Consider the following 26,307-nt stretch of genomic DNA (forward strand, 5'->3'; position numbering starts at 1 on the left):
CAAGTTTTGTTGCTGTCAACAATCTCCATGTTCCTAAATCTAAGAGACACTTTCATTGGGGCAGAAGGGGGAGTGCCGGGGATTGAATCCAGGGCCAAATGAATGCTGCTTAAGCATGCACTCCACCACTAAGCTACATTCCAAGACACCAATGGTCATTTTTATTGTCGTTTGGTTTTGAGGTACTTGAGGTTGAAAGGGGTCCTTTACCACTGAGCTATAATTCTACCCTCCTCTTTTTTTCTCTCTTTCTCTCTCTCTTTTTTTTGGTATGGGGATTGAACTCAGGGGCATTCAACCACTAAGCCACATCCCCAGTCCTATTTTGTATTGAGACAGGGTCTCACTGAGTTGATTAGTGCCTCACTTTTGCTGAGGCTGGCTTTGAACTTGGGATCCTCTTGCCTCAGCCTGCCAAGCTGCTGGGATCACAGGCAGGTACAATGGGGCCAGGCCCTTTATTATCTTTTATTTTGAGAAAGGGCAGAGGCTGGCCTTGAACTACAAGTGGCAAGAGGCTGGCCTTGAACTACAATTTTCTTGCTTCAGTCTTCACAGTAATTGGCACTGTAGTAATTTTTAAGACCGCATCTGAGTCAATGGTACAATGGGGCCAGGTACAATGGGGCCAGGCCCTTTATTATCTTTTATTTTGAGAAAGGGCAGAGGCTGGTCTTGAACTACAAGTGGCAGAGGCTGGCCTTGAACTACAATTTCCTTGCTTCAGTCTTCACAGTAATTGGCACTGTAGTAATTTTTAAGACCGCATCTGAGTCAACATAATTAGCAGTAACTGAAGCTGTTCTTCATTCCTTTTTGAACACTCTTCTGGTTTTCCTACTTTTCACGCCATTCATTCTTCAAATTAACTGCTGATTTCCCTTCATCTCTGATCTCTAAAAATTGGAAATGTATTTCTCTGTCCTATCTTCACTTCCCTAGTCTTCCTGGTAGTGGTTTTCCCTACTTTCATAGAGTTTTTTTATTTTTTAATTTTTTTAACGTGTAGATGGACACAACACAATGCCTTTATTTTTATGTGGTGCTAAGGATTGAACCCGGGTCCCACCTGTGCTAGGTGAGCCCTCTACCTCTGAGCCACAATCCCAGCCCATATAGATTTTAATTCTACATCTCTCTCTCAGCCCAGATCTCTCCTCTAAACTCCAAACTCAAGACACTCAAGTACTTACATATCCACATCCCATCTCTCACAAAGACTAAAAGCAAAAATATTTTTTTAAAGGCCCAGAAGATACTAACACATTCTTCTCTTTTCCCTCTTTCTACACTGTCCTCAACATTCTTATTCTGATCCAGTTAACTATACTGGCTTCCTTCTTATTGTTCCACACTTTGGGCAGCCTGCCATCTCAGGACCTGCACATACTATTCATGGCATGGAATATTCTTCTTTTATGTTATGGCTCTTTCCCCCTAGTTACAGGATCCTAAATTGCAACATTTCTCCATGTTCTCTGCTTATTGTCCATTAACACTCCCTGTCCCTGCTCTTTAAGTTTTAACATTTCCTCATTTCTTTTCAAACATCTTCTCTTTTTTTAGTTACAGAGGTACACAATACCTTTATTTTATTTATTTATTTTTATGTGGTACTGAGGTTTGAATCCAGTGCCACACACATGCTAGGCAACTGCTCTACCACTGAGCTACAACTCCAGCCCACATTTCCTTATTTATGAAACCAGTCTCTCTTGACAAAGTTTAAGACCTACAAGATTAGGGGTTTTCTTTTTTCTTTTTAAATCTATTTAAGTCATTAAAATTCCCAGCCCCAGAGCTATGTCTGACATATAACATGTATTCAAAAGAATATCTGTTGAGCCATGCTCAGTGGTGCATATTTATAACCCCAGCAACTCTGGAGCCTGAGGCAAGAGGATCCAGGTCAGCCTGCACAGTTTAGAGGTATCCTGTCTCAAAATTAAAAATACAAATCTTTTCTAATGAAAGTGAAAGGATCCCTGAAAAAAACAAACATGGAATTTCATCAATAAGTGAAACTCACCATTTGATAAGTGCCCTCATCCACTTTGCTTCCAATCAGTTTTTTAGAGCCTTGGGCCAGAGACTCCAATGAGATACCAAAATACAGAAAAGCAAAAACAAGAAACAGGGTCAATAAAGTATACTATTTCTCATCTTTTCAGAATAAGATGGTATTTTTTAATGGAGGGGGGTGACAAAAAGGAAAAAAAAAAGCTGAACCAGAAAACTCCTAAATATTTTTTTAAATGGCAGAGATATCTTAAGTCAACAGAAAGGTTACAAGGAAAAAATTAGCTCTCAAAGAAAATATGATAAAGTGACAAGGAACAGAATATTTGTGAGATGTAACATATTAGAAGATTAAACCAGGAGGTCTGATCAAACACAAAAACCGAGAAACAGAAAAAAATGACACAGAAAGTAATCAAAGTTGTTATGCACAAAAACTTAATAAATCCAATCTGTTTTTGAACTAAAAGACCCACTAAGCACCTAGTATAATGAATAAAATAAAGCCTATACCAAGACACATCAGAGTGAAATTTCAAAACACCAAGAAAAAGTATAAAAGCTTTCAGAGAAACAAACTAAGTCATATTAAAGAATCAAGAATGACAACATCATCTTAATATCACCAATAAAATCCAAAGACAAAAAATGCTTTCAATCTATATCCAGTCAGTACCAAATGAAAGGCATTTTCAGAAATTAAAATCTCAAAAATCTTTAGCTACCATGTGTTGGGGCACAGAAAACAATACCCCAAAAGGTGGCACCTTAACATGCTGAGACAGATCAAGTCTCAAAATCTTTCCTGTTTCTCTGCCCATATGCAGGAAAGGGCTCTCTTTGAAGTTACCTGAGGGAACTAAAAGCAGCTCTGCCAAAAGAAATGCAACAGCCTTCAGCCCCTCTTCCCATAGGAATGGCATGGAACAACCAGGAAAGACTGACAAGGAAAAGGAGAGTAACATCTCTACCCAGACAGACTTCTTATCTATTCTTCTGAGGGTGGTTTCCAAAGTATGATCTGAGAGATTTTATTTGCATAACAAGACAGCCTTTGTGGCACAGTTCTGCCTCTCAATTTCACCCCCACCCCCACCTCACCCCCACACCCCTACCCCCGCCAGAGAGGTACCTTATGCCAAGATATTGTCTGTTTTTCCAGGCACGTTCTTTATCCTGTTCTTTATCCTAAAAAGCATTCACCGTACCTCTAAAATTGCTTATATTCCCCTCCTCCATGTCCTTCCCCCTGTGAAGAAAGTATTTAAACTTATACCACCTACCCTTGAATCTGTATGCCTTTCTCCTATTAGTCTACTGTCAGTTTGCTTCAGCAGACTCAAGTACTGAACCTTCGGGGGCAAAGGGCCAACTTTTGTGCACATGCATCCTAAGATACCTACCAGGAGATTGCTTTTCCAAACCAAGAAAGAGAAAGATCTGAAACATATCAAACAGAGTGATGTATAGAGCAATCTACCCTAGAGAATGATAAGAAGTTAAATTCCAAGCCAGGTGCATGCCTGTAATCCCAGTGACTTGGGGGGCTGGGGCTATAAGCAACTTAGCAAGACCATGTCTCAAAACAAAAGGGCTGTGGATATGGTTCAGCAGTTAAGCACCTTGGGTTCAATCCCTAGTATGGCGGGGTGGGGGGGTTGTTAGTTCCTAGACGTATATCTCCTGGGACTAGAGGTGGATTGGGGAAGAGGAAATAGTATTAATAGAATTTGTATGAAAAACAGAAGTGTCTGATGATTCTGAGATAAAACACAAGATAGGTAAATGTGGGCTGGCGTTGTGGCTCAGTAGTAGAGCGCTTGCCTAGCATGTGAGACGCACTGGGTTTGATTCTCAGCACCATATATAAACAAATAAATAAATAAAGGTCCATCAATAACCAATAAAAGTTTTTTTTTTCAAGGCAAATGTAACAGTGAAGAAACTGTAAAATACAGTCAAAACAAATGATGGTCCAAGAAAGGAAATGTAATTATAGTATACTGCTTGGCTCGGCAATTACCAAAACAACTATCATTACTATTTGAGAAGATAAAGGGAGAGGTGCCAGGAATGTTTGCTGGTGTAAAAAAAAACTAAATTCTATAACAAGAGAAAATTTCCATAAGGGTTTTTTTGTTTTATTTTGTTTTAAGTTAAAAGCAGAAAAGTAGGGAATACAGAATTGAATAACAAGGGAAAAAAAAAACAGGAAAGGTAATCACAGATGGGCATGGGCCAAGGACTCACTGTTGCAGCAGGTGTTGCTGCAGTCACAGCCTTGAAGTACTACCTGACCTCCAAAAATGTTACATGTTAAACTAATAGAACTAAAAATCAGGCTAACAGAGAAGGAAATATGTTTACAAATTGATTTTCTCCGCTACTTAGATACATCATGGCCCCAGGTTTCCTCTCCAGAATCATTCCTCAAGTTTTCCTTCTGGAGCCACAAACACAGCTTTTACAGCTCTAACTTTTTAAATAAGTAAACAGCTTTTTTTATATCAACATGCACCTGCCTTACCCCCCCACACCTACATATGGAAATTTTTTAGTTAAAGACAAAGTAGAAAAGCTTATGATAAAATTTAGGGGAATCAGCTGAGTGTGGTCATGCATGACTATAATCCCAGCCACTCATGAAGCGGAGGCAGAAAAACTACAAGTTCGAAACCAGTCTCAGGCTGGGGACATAGCTCAGTTAATAAAGTACTTCCCTCCCATGCATAAGGCCCTGGGTTCAATTCCTGGTACCTGCCCCCAGCTTCAAAAACAAACAAACAAACCTAGCCTCAGCAACTTAGTGAGGCCTTGTCCCAGAAAAAATAAAGAACTGGGGATGTGGCTCAATGGTTAAGCATCTCTGGGTTCAATCCCTAGTTTTAGGGGAAAAAAAAATAGGGTCAGAGCAAAATTAAAAACTCAGCTGCTCAGAGAAGCCAGGAAAACCTTAAGACTGTGATGGAATAATCAGGTTATTCAGCAACAGTACCATTTGTTAAGTTACTGCAGACAACCACAGGATTTGATCCACCGTGATTTTTTTTTTCAAGGTTTTGCTTGTGTAAAAACACACTAGATAAATTCTCACTTTTGACAGATTTCTGGGATTCAAAGCTCAAGATTATTTCAATTACCACAGCCAAATCATTTATCAATTTTCAATTATTCACTAAACTGTATCAGGCAACATATCTGACTTAATGTTGCACAAGCACCATCCAGTGGCAAGAGGAGTTAACTGCAACCTCTATCCTATAAACAGGTGTTTGAGAAAGTTTGACTCCTGAGTAACATGAGTAACCCAATAATTAATGCAGGCAAAACAAACCATATGAAATACTCAAGACAACCAAAGGTTAACAATTTATAATGAAATAATTAGTATCTATGATTTTTACCAAGCAAGGCCCTCAGTTAATCAACAGTAGCCCTCATATACACATACAGAAGATTAACATTTACTAAATAATATGCTAAACATTTCTTGCATTTCACATAGTCATAAAACATTCTCCTTTATGACTAATAATACACTGTATGTATATACAATAATTTTATTATTCACTCATCTACTATGGACATTTGGACTGTTTCCCCTTTTTGTGTGTCCGCCTCCCCCCCCCCCCCCCCCCCCCCCCCCCCCCCCGTCCATGGCAATACTGGGATTGAACCTAAGGACACTCTGCCATGGAGTGACATCCCAACACTTTTTACTTTTAGACAGGGTTTCACAAAGTTTCCAAGGAAGGACTTTTGTGATCCTCTTGCATCATGATCTCCACATGACTAGGATTACAAACATGCACCACCATACCTGGCAGTGTTTATTTGTTTGTTTTAAATAGTCATACTAGTAGGTATGAAATTATATCAACAGTTTTCTTTTAATTTCCTGTTTAGATGTTCAGCACTCTTTATGTGTTTATAGACCATATGTATATCTTCTCTAATAAAAGTTTATTCAAATCCTTTATCCATTTCTTAATCAGGTTGTCTTGTTGAATCATTAGAGTTCTTTGTATACTTAAGACACTTGGTACCCCTTATTAGTTATATTATTTGCAAATATTTTCTTCCATTCTATAGGCTGTCTTTTTACTTTCTTGAAAATGTCTTATGAAGCACAAAAGTTGTTTTTTTTTAAATTTTGACAAAGTCCAATTAATTATCCTTCCTTTTGCTATATGCCAAAACTCCAATGATTTTCATTTTTTAAATGCCTGCAGTGGAAGAAGTTCTTGGATATTAACAAATTCCTGACAATAGAACCAAAGCTAAATTTAAATTTTGCCAACTACAACTAAGATATGTAATAGAGGGATAATACAGGCATTTCTAGTACAATATAATATGTTCTAAACAACTTAAAAAAATTTTTTTTAGTTGTAAATGGACACAATACTCTTATTTATATATATGCAGTGCTGATAATCGAACTCAGTGCCTCACACAAGCTAAGCAAGTACTCTAACATTGGACCACCACCCCAGCTCTAAACAACTCTTTGGTCTGTAAAATTCACACATTAAAAATAACAAAGCTGGGGGCCCTCGCCTCACACATGCGCGAGACCCTGGGTCCCATCCTCAGCACCACATACAAAAATAAACAAGTGAAATAAAGGTGTTGTATCCAACTACAACTAAAAAATAAATTTAAAAAAATTATGAGAAAAATTAGGGTTGAGGTACACCACTCAAGTAATTTTGTTCAGGACATTAAAAAATACTAGCACTGGGGCTGGGGATGTGGCTCAAGCGGTAGAGTGCTCCCCTGGCATGCGTGTGGCCTGGGTTTGATCCTCAGCACCACATACAAACAAAGATGTTGTGTCCGCCGAGAACTAAAATATAAATATAAAAAATTCTCTCTCTCTCTCTCTCTCTCAAAAGAAAATCTAAAAAAAAAAATACTAGCACTATTAAAAAGTCATGTTCATTTCTTAATAAACAATCACAGTAAAGTGTCAAATTTTATGCTTAAGAAAAGTGAAGGTACATTCATGAAAAGGGATATAAGGAAGGTCTGAAACTGCAGAATTATGAAAGGAGAGGTAAAATGTACAAAGATAATATGTTTTAGAACTTCACAAGCTTTCTTTGGCCAAACTGCCAAGGGCAAGAGTGAAGAGTGAGATTAGATTCTGCACACTTCTATATTCCTGTGGAGTACACTGTACTTAGCTGGGTCAGTGTACTTAACATAATGTGCTAAAGGGAAGCACATATGACCCAATAAATGGCTTCTCCATTATTCTGATAATCATTCTCTTATAATAACAAGTGTCTGGAAGCCAATTCACATTAATGTATTTCAGCAGAATATACCACACTTACTATACACATCAAATAGTAGACAAAATTCTTCTGTTGAGGGAACGTACATTGAAGTGAAGGCCCCTCCCCAGAAAATAAAATGTCAATATCAGTGGTGATAAATGCTATAACAGAACTGAAGGGAGAGCTTATTTTATATAAGAAAAATAGGAGCTAAGGAATTTAAGATGTATCGGTATTTGGGGAAAAGTATTCCAGGCAGAGAAAACATCAAGTATAAGAGGCTGAGGCAAACATATGCTTAGCACAGTCAAGACATTCACAAGGGGGCCAGGGATATAGCTCATTAGTAGAGTGATTGCTTACCATTCAAGAAGGCCTAAGGTTAATCTCCACCATGTGGGAGAACACAAACATGAGGATTTTAAGCAGAGTGATGAATGCATTCTACTCCATGAACCTGATATAGCTTTATTTGAGTCATGTTTCATTCTCTCAGCAATATTTTGTAATTTTTAGAATCTAGGTCTTGCACGTGTTTTGTTAACTTTAGCCCTATTATATTTTCATTTTTTGGATGCAGTTCTAAAGGATTTTCTTTTTGAAGTTTCATTCTATAGTTGCTATATATAAAAATGTAATTGATTTTTGTATACGACCATGTATCCTGAAACCTTTCTATAGTCACTGATTTATTCTAATCGACCCTTTTAAGCAGAGAGATTTCTTTGGATTTTCTACGTATATAATCACATAGCCTATAAATATACTTTTTTACCCTCCTTTTGAACTTTTGTGACATTCTATTTTTTTAATAATTTTATTGAAATATTATTTACTTGCCACAGCTTCAAGTATTTAAAGTACACAATTGAATGGTTTTTAGTATATGTTTTTAAATTGATAGCATACCTTTTATTTGTTTATTTTTATGTGGTACTAAGGATAGAATCCAGTGCCTCACACATACTAGGCAAGTGCTCTGCCACTGAGCCACAACTCCAGTCCTTGTAACATTTCTTTCTTATTTACTAGCTACAACCCCTAATGTTATTTTCTGTTTGATCTTAGTGTTAATCTGGAAGTTTTACAACTACCATATTGACTATACAACATTTAGCAGGCTAGAAAATGTCCTTTGGTTTCTAGTTTCTCCAATTATCATGAGTTGTATTTATGTTTTTTACTATACCTACCAAGATTATCATCTGATTTTTCTTCCTTATTTCTTTAAAATAGTCAATTACATTGATGTTAAATGTGGAATTAACCTTGCACCTGGTCATGATATATATTATTTTTTAAATAAGTTCCTGGATATAATTTGAAGTTATTTAGTCAAGGATTCTTACGTACATTTTCATATCTCTATGTTCTCTAGGGATGTCACACCTTTGTCTGATTATAGTATCCAAAATAAGACTGGTCCCATAAAAAGACTTGCAGAGTACCCTTCTGTATTTACTGAAAGTGTTTAAGATTGGTATTATTTCTTCCTTAAACATTTTTTAGAATTCACCAGTGAAGCCACCTGGACCTTAAAATTTCTTTCACAAAGGTTTCTAATTGACTCAATTTACATAATGTATGTCTACTTATTATTACTAAAAGAGAAAAGTTGAAATATCCAACTATATAATTATGGACTATCTATTTCTCCTTCCAGTTCTATCAGTTTCTGGTTTAAGTTTTTGAAATTCTGTTACTAGACATGTAAATATGACAAATTGATTATTCGTTTTGAAAAGACCCTCTTTATTTCTGGAAACATATACCTTGTTCTGAAACCTACTTTGTTTAATATATTTTAAGTTTTTGTTTTATGATGCTGGGGATTGAACCTAGAGCCTTATACACATGGTCTACCAATGAATTATACCTCCACATGATCTAACATTAATATAACCAACCACCTTCATTTATTTATCAGAACCTTTAGATATACCTAATTTGCATTAGTAGTTGCTTGAAAGTTTATGACATATATCTTTAACTAGCTGTCCACCATCAAGTGGTATTATACTAATTCTTGCATAACGTAAGAAAAAATCATAAGAGTATACATCCATTTTCTTCCTCTAGTTATCAACCTATTTTTCTCCTACAGGTAATACATATATATTTTACTGCTAAATGCTATAAATCCTATCAAACACTAATTTTTATTTAGTTAGTTTTAAACAATCATTTTTAAACAAACTAAAAAACTGGGGGAAAAGTATATAGTTCCCCATATAGTCACCCACTTTCAATCCTCTTTATTCCTTTGTGTAGGTCTGTTTCCATCTGAAAGAATTTTCTACAGGCTGAAAAACTTCCTTTAACATTTATCAAGAACACAGATTTAAAAAAAAAAACTTACCTCAGCATTTGTTTTGTCTAGAAAATGTATTTATTTATTTAGGTAAGACATTTTAGGATTTTTTTCCCCCTTTCAGAAGATAAAATGTTGTTCCATTGTCTTCTCGCCTGCATTGTTTTTTTCTTTTTCTTTCTTTTTTTTTTGTGGGGGGTGCTGGGGATTGAACTCAGGGCCTTGTACATGCGACACAAGCATTCTACCAACTGGGCTATGTCCCCAGCACACACCCCCTTTTAATATATATATATTGTTTGTTTGTTGCTTTGTTTTTTTTGTAGATGGACACACCACCTTTATTTTGTTTACTTATTTTTATGATAAACTGAGGATTGAACCCAGTGCCTCATATGTGCTAGGCAAATACTCTACCACTGAACTACAACCCCAGCCCTCTTTTATTCTTTCTGAGAATAGATTAAAGAGTTTCTTTTTTGCAGTAATTTTACAGAAAAGTTATAAGAACAGAGTTCAGATACACCTTCTGTTCAACTTCTAATGTTAACTCATAAACAGAAAAATAACATTGGTTCAGTGCAACTAAACTAAAAATCACATTAATTCACCAGCTTTCCCACCCCCGCCCCCATCCAATTTAGGTTCCCACTGTGCTTTTAGTTATCAAATCTCCTGAGTCTCTGCCAATCTAAATCTAAGACGGTCCCTTATTCTTTCCTTGTATAACCTTGATACATATGAAGAATACTGGTCCAGGGACTGGGGTTGTGGCTCAGAGGTAGAGGGCTCACCTAGCATGCATGGGGCACTGGGTTTGATCTTCAGCACCACATAAATGTAAAATAAAGATATTGAGTCCACCTATAACTAAAAAATAACATTTTTTTAAAACGAAGAATACTGGTCCAGCATTTTGTTTAATTTTCCTCAGTTTGGGTTCTATCTGATGCTTTCTCATTATCAGATTAAGCTTTTGATGCAGTGTGTCAGAGGGGCTCCTCACAAATGTTATGCTTTGCCTTTCTCAGTGCACTAGATATTGCCTGCAAAAGTTATCAGTGTACTATATTTCTCATTCATTTTACTTAATAATTAAAATTCTTTTGAGATTGTCCCTTATAAAGCAAAATGCAAGCCAGGCAATCCATTCAGTGGCTCAGGAGGTCTCACGTAACTGAGTTGCTTAGCGCCTTGCTGTTGCTGAGGCTGGCTTTGAACCATTCTCCTGCCTAAGCCTCCCGAGCCTCGAGCCTCGAGCCTCGTGTGCCACCATGCCCAGCTGACACTAATCTCTTTGTTTTTAGATGTAGATGGACACAATATCTTTATTTTATTTGTTTGTTTTTATGTGGTCCTGAGGATCAAACCCAGTGCCTCACCTGCTAGGCAAGTGCTCTACCACTGAGCAACAATCCAAGTTCCTATCACTAATCTTTTTTTTAATATTTATTTTTTAATTGCAGGTGGGCACAATATTTTATTCTTATGTGGTGCTTAGGATCAAACCCAGTGCCTCACGCATACTAAGCAAGCGCTCTACCTCTGAGCTACAACCCCAGCCCCCATCACTAATCTTTTGTTCTGTAATATTAGATGTAATGATCTGCTATTAAGTCTGCTGGCTATAAAATTAGCTTCTGATTCTCTATTTTTCATTTCCAAAAGTTCTGCTGGGTTTTCGTTTTTATTTATTGACTTTTTAAATCTTACTTGGTCTCCCCTGATTACATTTTCCTTTCAATACTTCAATGCTTTCCTGTCTTTTAAATCCATCATCTGTGAGTATTCCAACTTTGTACTTATTTTTCATGGTTGTTTTTGTTGTTCTGGTTCTCTGCACTTCTACTGTCAATTTCTGCAAACAAGCTGCTAGGATTTTGTTAGAAATCAAACTGTAAGTCAATTTGAGTAGTACTGCCATCTCAACAATATTGTCTTCATATCCATGAACATAGGGTATCTATTTACTTAGATATTTTAAAATTTCTTTCAACAATCTTTAAATTTTTATGATGCAAGTCATATTTCTTTTGTAAAATATATTCTTAAGTATGGATTCTTTTGATATTACTATAAATGAAACTGTTACATAATTAAACAATTTGTTGCTAGTGTACAGAATCACAATTGACATGAATATTGTTTTTATAATCCATGTACAAATTTTTAAAAATCAAACTATTCTGAAATATTTTTCTAAATGTTACACATTGTGTTGTATTAAAATTATACCTCAAATTACAAGAAAAGTTAATTCTAATAAAAAATTACACGCCTGTAATCCCAGCCTCTTGGGAGGCTGAGACAGGAGGATCACAAGTTCAAGGCCAGCCTCAGCAACAGCAAGGCACTAAGCAACTGAGATCCTGTCTCTAAACAAAATATAAAATAGGGATGGGGATGCGAATCCGTGGTTGAGTGCCCCTGGGTTCAATACCAGTACCCAAAAAAAAAAAAAAATCATCCCAGTAGAAGAAAAGAAGCTGATATTACATATTAATATAAAGACTTAGCCAGGTACACTGGCACACACCTATAATCCCCGCTATTCTAGAGAATGAGGCAAAAGGATGGGGCGGGGGCTGGGGATGTACATAAGAGAGAACATTCCTGAGTTCAATCCCAATATAATAGTGTCTCCCTACCCAGTCTTCATACCCTAGAACTGCTAAATTCAGATATAAGCTAGAATCAAGAAAAGTTTTGGACTAGGGATGTAGTTCAGTAGTTGAGCACTTGCCTAGCATTGTGAAGACCTGGGTTTGGCCTCCAGAATGGGGATGAGGAAATTACTCGTTATACACTATTTTTTTATATACTAACAATGAACACATGGATGCTGAAATTAAAAATGCAATGCCATTTACATAACTCTAAAATGAGATACAGTAATTAGATGTGAATCTATCAAAACATGTATAGGACTTACATGTTCATATTATACAATGCTAATGAAATATATCAAGCTGGTAGGTATACCATGATAATGGATTAGTAGATTCAATAAAGATGCTAATGTTCCTCAAATTGATATACAAGTTTATTATATAAAAATTCCTATAAGAAAATATAAATTATTCTAAAATTTACAAATAAAAGCAAAGAAGCTAGAAGAGCTAAAGAGTTTTGAAAGTAATCAAGACTACTCAATTACCCAGCTATAGAAACCAGGATTGTGTGATGGGAATGAATGCATATGTAAATGTAATTTTAATAAAGTTGCTAAGATTTTCAGAAGTAATAGAGTTATAGAAGACAACTGGGAAATGATTTTGGAAATCTGATTAATTCCACAGTATCAGTTAATAGACAATAATGGAAAAAGCAAGAGAAGTAACATTATAAGAACAGAAAATTAACATGTTTTAGATTAAAAAAAAAAAGATGTAATGCCTTTCTCCCCATGCCAGAATAAGAAATTTTCCTATCTGAAAATTTAAATCTCCTTTATATCTATATTTTAACAAACAAGTAGCATTTTAAATATTTGGCATTTGCTATCTACCCAATTTGAAACAAATGGAAAAAGTAACCAATTAACAACTATTTCACAAGAATTTTGAAACCCCAAAGCTCTGAAAAAGTAAAACACATCACACTTACTATATCTGAATTACCCTGAATTCAAAATTAGCGTAATAGAAACCAATTCAGCTTTACTTCACAAAAGTCTTAAGACCTCCAGTTTCTTATGTTTCCAGTGGTAGTTTTAAATTTGGCATGCATAGTTAATTCCTTGAATTACTCATGAATTTTCTCCATTTCCACTGAACCATAAGATACTATGCCACTCTTTCTCTGTAAGTTGTTGAGGTCTGAAGTGGCTTCAAAACTTGCAAACCTCCTTGGGGCTGGGGCTGGAGCTCAGTGGTAAAGCACTTGCTTCAAATGCGTGAGACACTGGGTTTGGTCCTCAGCACCACATAAAAATAAAGATCCTGTGTTCATCTACAACTTAAAAGTATTTAAAAAAAAAAAAACTACTTGCAATTCTGTTCCAGCATCCAACTAAAAAAGAGAAACATTTTAGTGTAAAAGAACTGATGAGGGCTGGGGATGTGGCTCAAGCGGTAGCGCGCTCGCCTAGCATGCGTGCGGCCCGGGTTCGATCCTCAGCAGCACCACATACCAACAAAGATGTTGTGTCCGCCGAGAACTAAGAAAAAATAAATAAAGGTTAAAATTCTCTCTCTCTCTGTCCCCCTCTCTCACTCTCTCTTTAAAAAAAAAAAAAAAAAAAAAAAAAAAAAAAAAAAGAACTGATGAAGCAGATTCTGTTGTAAAATAACACTGTGCTGACTTTTGCTGTCATTTTCACTATGCAAAACCTGAACAGTTGGGGGTATGCTCAAGAGTTGGTACATGTACACAAAAAAGCCATGGACTCAATAACCAGGACCCTCAAAAATGAAAAATAAAAAATAAAAACTTTGAGAACAGCTTCAAGAACCAAGCATTTTCCAGAACATGGCAGTATTTTAAGTCCTTATTTGGTAGCTCAGCATCAAGAGTAAACCTTGATGCAGGTGCATGCCTGTAATCCCAGCGGCTCAGGAGGCTGAGGCAAGATGATCACCAGTTCAAAGCCAGTCTTAACAAATGCTAGGCACTAAGTAACTCAGTGAGATCCTGTCTCTACATAAAATACAAAACAGGGCTGGAGATGTGGCTCAGTGGCTGAGTGCCCCCAAGTTTAATCCCTGGTACCCCCTCTCCAAAAAAAAAAAAAAAAGAGTAACCCTGCCTTAAGTAACTATTATCTCGATTCTTTGACAAAGCTACTCCAATTAGATTTTTTTAAAATGCTTTTAGTTGTAGATGGACACAATACCTTTATTTTATTCATTTACATGTGGTGCAGAGGATTGAACCCAGTGCTTCATATGTGCTAGGCAAGCGCTCTACCACTGAGCTACAACCCTTGTCCTACTCCAATTAAATGTTGATGATCCGTTATGTTCTCACTACACATCAGCTTGTTCTAACTACACGTCAACAAGCAAATACTACAAGTATAATGTTGATAGTAAATTCATGTTAGAATTAAGTAACATAAAGCTTAGTGATTTAGAAGATACAGGCAAACATAAGCTTTGACTTTGCCACATGTGGCATTAGGTGAAATTTTAATCTCTCCATGCCTCTGTTTCCCCTACCTACAGTGAGTATTATACCTTTACCTTCAAGTTGTAAAACTAAATCATGTGTAGAAAGCCTAAGATAGTGTTTGGTATATTACAAGCCCTCAATTAAGTTATTTGAGCTTTGGAACTAAACTAAAATTCTCTTGGTTATAGGTGCTACCCAGTTAGCTACTCAATTTCAGCCTTCTCCCAGACCTATCCTTTACCATTAGTGATTAAAAAATGTCTGCCTACTTTTTGGCTTGCCCTTATCATCTCCTTAGATCTAGCCCAAACTTTATCCTAGGTAGCAACAAGATTCTAAAGTCTCCATGTTTGTCCTCAATTTACTCAGAACTTGCTTATCTTTTTAACACTTTGCTTGCCTTCACCCCTCCACATTTTAAGGACATTCAGAACTTTTCAGATTTTTCTACATCATTAAAAAATGAGGCTGTGGGGGCTGCAGTTATGGCTCAGTAGTAGAGCACTTGCCTAGCATGTGTGAGGCACTGGGTTCAATTCTCAGCACCGCATATAAATGAATAAAGAAAATAAAAGGGTCCACCAACAACTAAAAAATATTTTTTAAAAAGGGGGGGGCTGGGATTGTGGCTCAGCGGTAGAGTGCTCACCTAGCACGGGCGGGACCCAGATTCAATCCTCAGCACCACATAAAATAAATAAATAAATAAATAAATAAATAAATGAGGCTGTGGTGTAGTGGCTCTGAAGTGGCAGAGCACTTGCCTAGCATTCACGAGGCCCTTGTTTAGATCCCAGCACTGCAAAAATAATTAAAAAAAAATTCTGAGTTCAGGTTCTATCTCTAAAGGCCACTAAATCTTCATAATCCATAACTTGTTAACTGTTTCAGCTTTATTAAGTGTTTAATGCTTACTTCCCAGATGTCATGACAATTTGTTATTATCACTATACTTCTGTATCAAACTAATACCTTGTATTATTATTTTATTTATAAAATTTACAGCCATTTTAAATTTCTGCTTCTTTACTTGACTTCCCCCAAACTTTTATACCTCTTCCTCCTCCTTTCTAGCTTTTTAGCTCAGATTTTGTTGTTTTCTCCTGTTATAATGCTTAATATGGAATGCTTCCATGAATTTGTGTGTCATCCTTATACAGGGGCCATGCTAATCTTCTCTGTATCATTCCAATTTTAGCATATGAGCTGTCAAAGCAAGCACCCCCTTTACAAAACTTTTTAAACCTTTCAAGCAACCTATTCTTAAGCTTGTCAGAGAGACAAACATCTGCTTTCAATAAGTGAAGCCTATTCTTATCCATTCAGAACACCAATAAGAGCACAAAATCATTTCATTGCAACACAGTGAAAGAGGGTAAATAAGAAGGATTTTCAAGTGGCATCAAACAATAAATGACTTTTCTCCCTCTACTTTTGGCACTAAAGAATTTGGAGGATAATAGTTTACTAAAGAAATATCAAATGTGGGGGAAAGGAGACAGAAAAGGTACTAGCAAAAACTGAACGATTTTCTCTAATTCCTTACCAATATTTGACCTTCAATTGATACCGTTTTACTGTCTTTATCCTTCAGCTTTCCAGGACCTGTGTTCTCACACAACTACATCTAGAAGCTCCAAAATTTAGAGCCAGCCCTGCTTCTCGAAGAGTTGCAAATTAATATTAGTGTATACTCACTCCCATTATACATGGGAACAGAATCTCTTTTTCCCAACTTCCTTTTTCTTTTATTTGTTCTTTTTAGATATACATGACAGTAGAATGTATTTTTACAAATTATATATACATGAAATATAACTTCCCATTCTTGTGGATGTATATGTTGCGGAGTTACATTGGTTGTGTATTCATTCATACATGAACATAGGAAAGTTATATCAGATTCATTCTATCTTTCCTATTCCCATCTCCCCTCCCTTCCCTTCATCCCCCTTTGTCTAATCCAATGAACTTCTGTTCTGCCCCCAACCCCCGCCTTTACTGTGTGTATATCCACATGTCAGAGAGAATATTGGACCTTTGGTTTGTTGGAACTGGCTTATTTCACTTAGCATGATAGTCTCCAGTTACATCCATATACTGGCAAATGCCATAATTTCATTCTTCTTTATGGCTGAGTAATATTTCATTGTTTATATTGCCCACATTTTCTTTATCCATTCATCTGTTGAAGCGTACCTAGGTTGACTCCACAGCTTAGCTATTGTGAACTAAGCTGCTATAAACATCAATGTGTCTGTGTCACTATAGTATGTTGATTTTAACTTCTTTGGGTATATGTTAAGAAATGGGATAACTGAATGAGATGATGGTTCCATTTCAAGTTTTCAAGGAAAGATTCCAAGGAATCTCCATACTGCTTTCCAGAGTGCTTACACCAATTTGCAATCCCATAAGCAATATATGAGTGTAGTTTTTCCCAACTTCTTATCTCTCCCAGAAGTCCCCGGCTTTTGTTACTATTTTATTAATGAACTTTATATAGTGCATATTGTACATTAGATATGTTCCCAAGATTTTACAAACATTAACTCACTTTATCTTCATAGTACTCCTTAAGAGTTCTATGGATGACACTAAGGCACAAGGCTAAGGCAAATAAATAGAAGCTCTTTTATGGATGAGACTAAGTCCTTTGGTTAATAACTTACCTGAGGATACACAGCTAATAAGTAACAGGACTTGCATTTTAACTCCATAAGCTGACTCCAAAGCCCATGTTCATAGTTACAAATGCTGCTTCTCCCTTCTTTTAATATTAAAACAAGTCTGTAGCTTATAGAATGCTCATAAAACAATTTAGAGAAAAGTTTTCCTTTCTTTACAAGACAAATCCTAAATTGTTTTATAGAAGATAAAATGAGAAAGTCAAAAAGATTTAAAGGAAAGAGCTAGAAGTAGGTGAGTTGGCACACTCCTGTAATCCCGGTTATAAGAGACTGAAGCAAGGATCACAAATTTGAGGCTAGCCTGAGCAATTTAGCAAAACCCTGTCTCAATTTTTTTTTTTTTAAAAAAAGGTAGGGAGGCTATGGATGTAACTCAGTGATACAGCATGTGTGAGGCACTGTGTTCAATCCATAGTACCACATACATTAAAAGACAGACGGGTAGACAGGAAGATAGGAAGGAAAGAAAAGGGGCTGGAGAGTCATGAGGATCAATCTATCATTACCAGTGCTACCACACCCTTTCACTTTACTAGTCCTTCTAAAACGCCCAAGTTAAAAAACAACATTTCTGGGTGGCTCAAGCGGTAGCGCGCTCGCCTGGCATGCGTGCAGCCCGGGGTTCGATCCTCAGCACCACATACAAAGATGTTGTGTCCGCCAAAAACTGAAAAATAAATATTGAAATTCTCTCTCTCTCTCTCTCTCTAAAAAATAAATAAGCTTAAGGGGCTGGGGATGTGGCTCAAGCGGTAGCGCGCTCGCCTGGCATGCATGCGACCCGGGTTCGATCCTCAGCACCACATACCAACAGAGATGTTGTGTCCGCCGAGAACTAAAAAATAAATATTAAAAATTCTCTCTCTCTCTCTCTCTCTCTCTCTCTCTCTCTCTCCTCTCTCACTCTCTCTTTAAAAAAAAAAATAAATAAATAAATAAAAAAATAAATAAGCTTAAAGGAAAGAAAGGCTCTCTTCCCTCATCCCAAAGACCTTACTGCCGGTACACATCATTTCTCCATACACAAAATTTATAAACCATCTCTTAAATTGTGATGATACAGCAACTACATTAGCCTATTGAGAGGAAAGAAAAATTACTATTAACAAACATAGTTTTATTTCTCTAATCCAAGGTTCTCTCTAGCATTTACACTACCAAAAGGTTGCTACAGAGCCAGGTACAATGGCACACTCCTGTAATCCCAGCAACCTGGCAGACTGAAGTAGGAGAGTCACAAGTTCAAGACCAGACTAGGCAATTTAGGGAGATTATTATCTCAAAATAAAATTTTTTTTTAAAGTGGTAGAGTGCCCCTGGGTTCAATCCCCATTACCGTGTGTGTGTATGTGTGTGTGTAAAATCACTACAGAATAGAATTTAAAAAAATACATTCCAATTTATATCCTCTGAGATTGGTTTTTTAAACTAATGGTTCAGTCACTACACCCCTAATCTCTTTATCCCATAACTTTCACCACAAACCTGTTGTCTCTTTTCTACTCTTTGTGCTAACAGGATGATGATGAAAGACAAATCTGACAAGTCCAGGCCCTTTTCCAACTCATTGATTTACATCAACTTCCCTCCAGTAATCTTACTTTACAAACCTAGAATAGGGAATTGTTTTTCCACATGATAGGGGTCTTAAACAGCTTTTAGAAACAAAACTATTTATATAAAAAAATTTAAAGTTAGCTTGATTCCTAATAAAACAGAATTATAACAATATTTTAGTCACGTCGACAAAAAAACTGACAAAAACATCCACTTTCCAACGAGTTCTTTCTTAATGCTAAATAATAAAAAGAATTAGGATTTTAACTTAAATTTTTTAGCTATGATAAAATGTTTTTATAAGTATTAATTTATTCTCAACTTTTATTTTCCATTAATTTGCTAGAAAAATTTATTTACTATTTCAATGCATTCCCTTTCAGTGACTTTTTTTGGTACCATCATTTCATATATTACCTTTTCATTTTGTGTTGGTCTTTCCTGTTGGATTATAAACTAAGTTAATAGGTACCAGTGTCTATCTATTTGTCACCTTCTCCTAAAAGTATACATAACCATGAACAAAATGATTTTAAGCCTGTCATTAAGTTTTCCATCTTATACTTAAATAAACCATATAACAAGTCTTCTCCACTGTATGCCATCATTTCATGCTCAGATTACCAATGACCTCCAAAGCAGTCTTCCTGATACTTCTTCTGTTTCATCCTGCATCCTCTCACCATGCTGAACATCCTAATAGTGTATAATGTATAATCTTATTTAAACTTCTACTAAACAAGGCCCAAATTTCTTTGCCAGTTCTTCACCGCACTCTCCTCATCTGCATATTCAACCCGACTTCTCAGTACTCTCAGAGTATAGTATTCTATCAATTTCCCCACTGAAAATTCAGCTTGGTGGCGCACACCTATAACCCCAGCAAATTGGGAGGATGAGGCAGGAGAATCACAAGTTCAAAGCCAGCCTCAGCAACTTAATGAGGATCTAAGTAACTTAGTGAGACCATCTCAAAATAAATAAGGGCTGGAGAGATGGCTCAGTGGTTAAGTGCCCACAAGGTTTGAAATCAAATTTGGCAACTTAGTGAGGCCCTTAGAAACACAGCAAAACCATGTCTCAAAATAAAAAATAAAAAGGGCTAGGAATGTGACTCTGTGGTTAAGTGCCTCTGGGTTCAATCCCTGGTACCAAAACTAAATAAAAATAAACAACTTATTGCTAAATCGAACCTAGAGTGCTTTCTGTTTTTCTAAAAGGATACTAACAATACAATCAATCTTCTTCTCTCAGGCTTATCTCATGACTAAACCATGTCATCAAACCTATTATTTAGAAACAAAATATGTATATACCATTGATTTTTAAAACTTTTGTTTTGTTCATGTACTTTCAAAATTATTGAGGATCCCAATAAGCTTTTGTTTGTGTGGGTTATGTCAATTTATGTTTTACCATATTAGAAATTACAACAAGAAAAAAATTAAGTATTTGTTAACATACTTAAAAATAGTAAATTCAAGGGCTGGGATTGTAGCTCAGCAGTAGATTAGTAAGTAGATTGCTTGCCTAGCACGGGCGGGGTGCTAGGTTCAATCCTCAGCACCACACAAAAATAAAATAATGGTATTGTATCCAACTACAACTAAGACAAAATATTTTTTTTAAAAAAGTAAATTCAAGGATGAACATGGTAGTACATACCTGTAATCCCTACTACTTGGGAGGTTGATACAGGACTGCCAAATTCAAGGCTGGCCTCAGCAAGACCCTGTCTCAAAATAAAAGGGCTTGGAGGGCTAAGGTTATAGCTCAGTGATGAGTTCAATCCTCAGCATCACATAAACATAAATAAATAAGTAAAATAAAGGTATGGGGGGGGGCGCTAGGAATGTTCCTCAGTGGTCATAATGCTTACCTAATGTGTGTGAAGCTCTGGGTTTGATCTCCAGTACTTCAAATAAGAAAGAAAATAAATACAGAAATCTGCATGTTAACATAAAGATTTTATTTTAAAAACCCATGTATTTTCCAAAACAGAAATAAACTTAGAAGAGTAGCATGATTTCTTAGTTTTGCAAGTTTAATGTTTAGCTTAATAGATGAAACTTGGCTTATATATCCTTTTGCTTTCAGTTCACTGCAATATGCTCTTTTGGCTGAAACACAAAGAATATAGTGTTAATGAAGAAAATCTACTTGCATACAGGTATGTAGCTGGAAAAGTGAGGACTATTTTAAGAGTATTTGAATAATACTAAATATTATTTGATACTTCAAATTCAGTGACTACTTCTTAAAGATTAGATCAATATGAAACCTAAAACCCTATCAATGAACTTTTCACTATTTATTCTATTAATACTCATCAATTATTTGCATCATGAATGGATCTTATTATAGACATGTATTTATTTTATTTTATTTTATTTTATTTTATTTTATTTTATTTTATTTTATTTTATTTTATTTTATTTTTTTATTTTATTTTATTTTATTTTATTTTATTTTATTTTATTTTATTGGTGGTACTGGATTTGAGCCCAGGGGCACTTTAACGCTGAGCTACATTCTTTTATTTCTATCACCTTTTACTTTTTGAGACAGAGTCTAAGTTACTGAGAGTCTGGCTAAATTGTTTAGGCTGGTCTCAAACTTTTTTTTTTAGTATTTTTTTTTAATTGCACATAGATAATTTTATGTGGTGCTGAGGATGGAACCCAGTGCTTCGTGCATGCCAGGAAAGCACTCACCACTGAGCTACAACCCCTTACCTCAAAACTTTTGATCCTCCTGCCTCAGTCTAGCAGTCCAAGCTGCTAGAATTATAGGAATGTCCCACTGTGCTTGGCCTATGCAGGATTTTATAACATCGGGTATCGGTCCTCGTGTATCAGTCAGCTGGAATTACTGGTTCACTGAGTTACATGGTTCTTCCAAGTGTTGACACACTTCGTTATACAACATAAAAAGAGTTGTATTTTTTAATCACCATGAGCCTCATCAGGAAAAACTTTTAAGTACTGGAAAGCTGTCACGTTCATGGAGGCAGACATAGGTTTGCCAAAATTCTAATTTTAAAAGCCATGAATTTTATCACTGGCAACAAACACTATCACTTCATTCATTTGAAAAAGTACATGCCAAGTATTTAAGTATGAATAATCATAGTTTGCCAGTTGTTCTTTCAAGAATAAATGGTGTTCCATGAAAAATGAGGCCAAATCAAATAATTTCACAAGTGCTTTTCCTTGAGACAACCATTACTGTTTCATAATGAGACAGATATATTTCATATCTACTTCTTATTTTGTCATGAAACAAAAGACATATAATGTGCTCAAGAGTCAGAATTTAATAAAAATTAATTCTGCTTCAGGGAGAACATTTTCTCTAATTTCAGTGATAGGGATTGAACCCAGGGCCTTGATTATGCTAGGTAAGTACTCTATCATCGAAAACCAAATCCCTTCAATCAAGGACACTCTTGAATAATTCAAAATTAGTTTTTTCCTGTGAATTCATGATGGCAAATATTACCCACTAGTCCAGCTTAGTGCCATTATCTTGATTCATGCTAACACCAGCAATCTACAAACTACTTCTTTTGCACCCGTTCAAGTGCCAACACATGGTGAAAAAAAGCAAATAATATCTTGGATTATGAAACGTTTTGGCCTCCTGATCAAAAAGAGCCTCAGGTGGGAACCTGTGAGGATCCATCTATAAAAAAACCACCAAGACATGAGGGCAGGAAAGATGATAGAATGAGATGAACATCATCACCCTAGATACAGGTATGACTGCACATATGATTTGACACTTCATCATGTACAATCAGAGAAATGAAGTTGTGCTGCAATTGTGTACAATGAATCAAAATGCATTCTGCTGCTAGCTACATCTAATTAAAATAAATTAATAAATTTAAAAAAAACACCAAGATACACTAACGTTTGAGAATTCACATGTCATACTAATTTTAAAAGCATGAATTTACACTGGATGTTTTCATTATGAATTTAATTTGATCCTTACAATAATCTTAAAAACATTTCTTAAACAGAAGAAAGCACAGAGTAAACCCAATGTTTCTAATCCCAAAGATTTCCATCATTATATTTAAAACCTGATTGATATACCTGTCATGTTACCAAGGATAGGTCACTAAACTCCACTTCCTTACCTGAAAATAATGACAGTTATCTACTTTGCTCTCTTTACCACACTGTACAAAATCTATGAGGAGGAAAGGAGAAGTACTCTAAATTTTTCCTAAATGTTATTAAGTATTCTGAAATGAAAATCAATTGAAGTAGAAGAAATAATCCTTGGGGTTCAAAACAACAGTCACTTAAGTGATTATGACATTTTACATATATCTGTTTAAAACAGGTGAAAAACATATAAAACCAGATTTAATATTATTTTACTCAAAATAGTTTATTATTTTCCCACTGTTTCCTATTCACTCTTAAGTCTATCATCCTTTAACAAGCTCTGATTTCTTTTTTTTTCCTTTTCGTTTTGCTGCTATGGATTGTGAGGCAAGCACTCTACCATCTGAGCTATATCCCCAGCTACAAGGTCTAATTTCTGAATTTAAAAAATCAAGTCCTCTACTCTGAAAAATCCAGGAAGTCAATTGTTAGAATGGGAAACTTGAGGCCGAGAAGGCCAAATCCTATGATAAAGCCAAGGATGCATACCTTCAAGTTCAGGAGCACTAGCAATATATATGCAGCTTTTACATTCATTATAGTTCAAAGTAATACACAAAGTAAAGATAAATCTAAACCTGATAAACAACTACCCTCAAAGACTATTGTCATCAAAAATACCTAAGCAGTCCAAGTTTTTTAAATATCATGCTATTATCCTCTAGATAGTTCTCAAAAACAATTATAAAAAAAAAAAATCTGTAAGCCCTGAAGATCACCATGAACACCACTACCCATCATTATTCCTGGGACAGTTAAAAAAAAAAAAAATTCTAACTACAGAGACAGAGATGCAGTTGTACTGATGCAATAGTCAGGGACCTACTACTGTCAATGAGAACACTAGTCTCAACCACGGCTCTATTGCAGAAATTAAAACCAACCAACTTTTTAGGCATAAAGATTCCAAAGCATCTCAATGCTGTTTAGTGGACAAAGAGGCTGTATTATTAGGCACTAAGTAGGATCATGGCTCAGGAGGCAAGAGGATCATGAGTTCAAAGATAGCCTCAGCAAAAGTGAGGCACTAACATGGAACTCAGCGAGACCCTGTCTCTAAATAAAATACTAAACAGAGCTAGGGATGTGGGTCAGTGGTCAACTGCCCCCGAGTTCAATCCCTGGTACCAACCCCCTCCCCCCAAAAAGAAAGTAGGATCAACTGAAAATTTTAAAACACATGAGCCAGGCCCTGGATTCAATCCCTAACATCACACACACACACACACACACACACACACACACACACACCAAAAAAAAAAAAAAGAGAGAGAGAGAGACAGACAGACAGACAGATGGTCTTGCTGTGTTCAAGCTGGCCTGAAACTGCTGGATTCAAGCCATTCTCCTCCATCAGCCTCCTCAGTAGTTGGGACCATAGGTGTGCACTACCATGCCTGACCACAAAGTTTTAAATTCAAACTGGCAATAAAATCCAAGAAAGTGCATCAGTAGCTCCTGATATATAGTATGTTCTCTCTTCTGAATAAGGAATCTGCTTAAAATAATACACTACGAAAAACTTTTATTAAACACAATAAAACATATGAAACAATTATTTGCTGACTTCTACAGAAGAGGCATGAGGTGTCAAATATGCTTAGTTTTTAATTAAGCCTCACCCACATAGGCTGAGAAAATGACTCAGCAAAGACTCAGCCCATATGTTAACTAGAGTTAAGCGATTAACACAATTAATGTTAAACACATGTTTCTTGAACTTGCCCAATTTACAGATAAAAAAGAGGCTCAAAGGTTAAATGACTGGCTCAAGCTCAAAAGCAAAGTAACTACTATTAAAACTGTCTCCTGGCTCAACAATCTGTCTAATGTATTAAGCACTAAAAGATTATTTAAAACAAACAAAGCTTCACTATCATAGTCACTGTGGTCACATACTCTTTCATAATCCTTAAAGGGTAAGTCATTCAATATACAATTAAGAATTTAAACACATCTTTGATAAATCTTAACTAGAAAATTCCAACTCCAATTCATTCTGCACACTGTCTAGGATGCCATCTTTTAAAAAATGAATCTAACCACGTCACATCCTTACTCAAACTTTCAATGGAATTCAAATCCTTAGCATGAATTACCAGGTTCTGCATGACTGGGCCCACACCTATTTCAACATCTATTGCTTCTGCTTGCCTCATTCCAGTCACCACTTCAACACACGGCATCTTTCAATTTTCTGGTCTCATAAATTTCCTTATTGACTTTTTGTTTAAATATTTCCTCCTTTCTGAATGTTCTTTCTCCTCTCCCCTCCTTTCTCTTATCTTCTACTTAATTTCTAACAAATACATAACACTAAAGATAGAAACTTTAGTTTTAGCAGTAAGAATACAAATTCTGATGAAGTAGAGTTTCATGATAAAAAGAATTATACTTGGGGGCTGAGGTTGTAGCTCAGTAGTTAAGCGCTTGCCCACACATATGAGGGACTGGGTTCGATCCTCAGCACCACATAAAAATAAATAAAGTCTAAATAAATAGATAAGGTCAATAAATAAATAAAGCCAATAAATAAAATCAATAAAGTGTCTATCTACAACTAAAAATATATTTTAAAATAAAAGAATGTGAAATACACATTATTCATAATTACATGCAAAAGGCTACAATATTCGACCAACTGAAAGATACTTTTGGATGTCAAATTGTAGAAATACACAGTAAATAAAATTTGTGATCAACCTGATGATTCATATACATACCATAAATAACATATGAATATTATATCTACATATATGTGAATGGCAGCATGTGATTTGTGTTACATGTTAAAAATTATTTTTAAAATGTACACATACACACACAGGTTTTTTTGGTGGTGCTGGGGATTGAATCCAGGGCCTTGTGCATTCTAGGCAAGCACTCTACCAACAGAGCTATATCCCAGCACTTAAAAATGTACCTTTAAAGAACTATTTCTTCATAAACCAACTTAAGTGTCCTACAAAGGTATTGAACTTTTTCATAAATGAGTTTTCTGAATTCTAGCTGCATCTTTTTTAAATTAGAAATATTTAATCAAGCACTCAGTGAATCAAAATTTTTAAAAAGCTTAATTTTTGAAGTCTAGCAAAATGCAGTTCTTAAAAATAAAAGCTAAAATAAGGGATAGAGATGTAACTCAGTGATAG

The 26,307-nt window shown here is 35.7% G+C and overlaps 1 protein-coding gene and 1 non-coding gene across 2 annotated transcripts in view; both read right to left on the minus strand.

Moving 5' to 3' along the window:
* The window catches only part of Rab10 (RAB10, member RAS oncogene family), an 87,622-nt gene that overhangs the window by 39,109 nt on the left and 22,206 nt on the right, over positions 1–26,307 (minus strand). The gene's annotated exons all lie outside the window — the stretch shown is intronic.
* On the minus strand, positions 15,842–15,949 carry LOC120885129 (U6 spliceosomal RNA). The gene has a single exon (XR_005727642.1). It is a non-coding gene; the product is annotated as a U6 spliceosomal RNA (small nuclear RNA).

Source organism: Ictidomys tridecemlineatus, chromosome 12 (genome assembly GCF_052094955.1).
Source record: "Ictidomys tridecemlineatus isolate mIctTri1 chromosome 12, mIctTri1.hap1, whole genome shotgun sequence".
Lineage (NCBI taxonomy): Eukaryota > Metazoa > Chordata > Mammalia > Rodentia > Sciuridae > Ictidomys > Ictidomys tridecemlineatus.